This window comes from Poecilia latipinna, unplaced genomic scaffold (genome assembly GCF_001443285.1).
Source record: "Poecilia latipinna isolate Pla-1442-1.1 unplaced genomic scaffold, P_latipinna-1.0 Scaffold1415, whole genome shotgun sequence".
NCBI lineage: Eukaryota > Metazoa > Chordata > Actinopteri > Cyprinodontiformes > Poeciliidae > Poecilia > Poecilia latipinna.
In genome coordinates, this window is record NW_015114031.1 from 52,092 (window position 1) to 53,958 (window position 1,867).

Here is a 1,867-nt window from a genome sequence, read left to right on the forward strand (position 1 = left end):
AATTTCATCATTAAGTGAGTAACTCCGCTCACACTGAGGGCGTCTTTAATTAAATCAGTTAGTCGCCACGAGGCGTTTATTTGTCTGTACATCGTTCCTGCAGCCACACAGTCATGGGGTTGGGGGGCATATTTTCACATCAGGCTCCAGGAAACAGCAGCTCCTTCTCATCTAAATGAATCCTTGCTCAGCTGCTAGCTTTCCGTTGCATGCTGTGTGAAGAGAGAGCATCATGTCTTTATGCTGTCTTCCCATGATATTGTGTGTGGAGTATCGTGTATATATTTAAACTTTTGATGAAATAACACAAAAGCTTGTACATGCTGTACTGAAGGAAACAACACAAAAACCTCCGAAGACATGAGTGCAACTTCTTTCACAAAATGTGAATATTACATCGAATTTTCTGTGCTACATTCTTCTTCCTGCTTTTGGTCTGCTTGTTTTGACGTATTCATTTCATCGGAACAGAGACTGAGAGTTTTAGGTGGACCAGAGTCCTCTTTTTTTGGTCCGTTTTCACACCTCCCCGTACAAACCAGACTTTCACGGCAAACAAACTAGTCCATGTTGCATCATGGGACAAAATAATAATCAGAAAACCCCCTAAACCCTGAAGACATGGCTTTGCATACGTGTTTATAACATGTCTGTGAGAGAGTGACAAAAAAAGCCACTGAAGGATTTCCCCAGAGTCCCAGGTGCCAGTGTGTGTGTGCAGCGAAGAGTGAGGACCATCTGCTGAGGTAAGGTGAAGGCACCAACACATGCAGGTGCTGAGGTATTTACTCAGCTCACAAGGTACGAAATACACAGAAAATCAAAGCAAGACAGTGGAGGATGGGGGCCAACAGGGAGCGGGGTGTTTGGCCTAAAAACAAAGATGTCGTGGTCATCTGGTGGATACATAATTTAGCATTTCTGCAGCTGGAGAAAAGGTTGCATTGATTGAAACTGCACTATGAAAGCCCGCCTGCAAAATAATTTCTGTTTCTCTGTGGCAACTAGCAGGGCATGGAGATGCAACTGCAGCGTTCATAGGATTCAACAGATGTTCCAGCTGTTTCCAAAGGTAGCTCAGACGGATGGATCTACAGTAGGGAAATCCGACGAGGAGCACAGATCGTCAGAACACCAGAAGAAAGTTCTTTATGTACCCAACTATTGGGTCATCATCTGACTTGCTTAGATTTTTCTGCAGTTTTGGCGCCCTACCTTTCAGTCAGAGATGAGCTTTCTTCACCACTGAATCAGTCAAAAAAAGAAAACATAAAGAGGGACAAAGGAGGATTAAACTAGGATTATATTTGACACATTGAACAGGGCATGAGGACGCCATCCCTGCACCTGCAAAAATGTCCAAGATTGTTTTTGCACCTCTGAATTCTTGTAACTTTTAAAAGAATTTTAGCACAATAGGCTGTCATAGTGCCCTCATCACCTTTTTATGTGTTGATTTTATTAAGACTTTAGATTTGAATTAGCCAGTATGGGGATTGAACCCATAACCTTGGCTTTATTAGCCTTGGCTTTATTGACCAGCTGAGCTAACCAAGGATACATGCTGTTCACTTTCCATGGTTTTAAGGAAAACTTACATGATCTTAATGAAAATATGAGAAAGGTGCTCATGTTCTTCAAAATTTATATGTATATTATTTGATTTTCCAGCATTTTTTTTTAGGTGTAGATTTTATCAAGACTTTAGATTTGAACTGGCCAGTATGGGGATTGAACCATGATCTTAGCATTATTAGCACCATGCTCTGACCAGCTGAGCTAACCAACCATACCTGCTGTCCAGTTTCCATGGATTTAAGACATACATACTTGATCTTAACTGAATTAAGAAGTGCTCATATTCTAA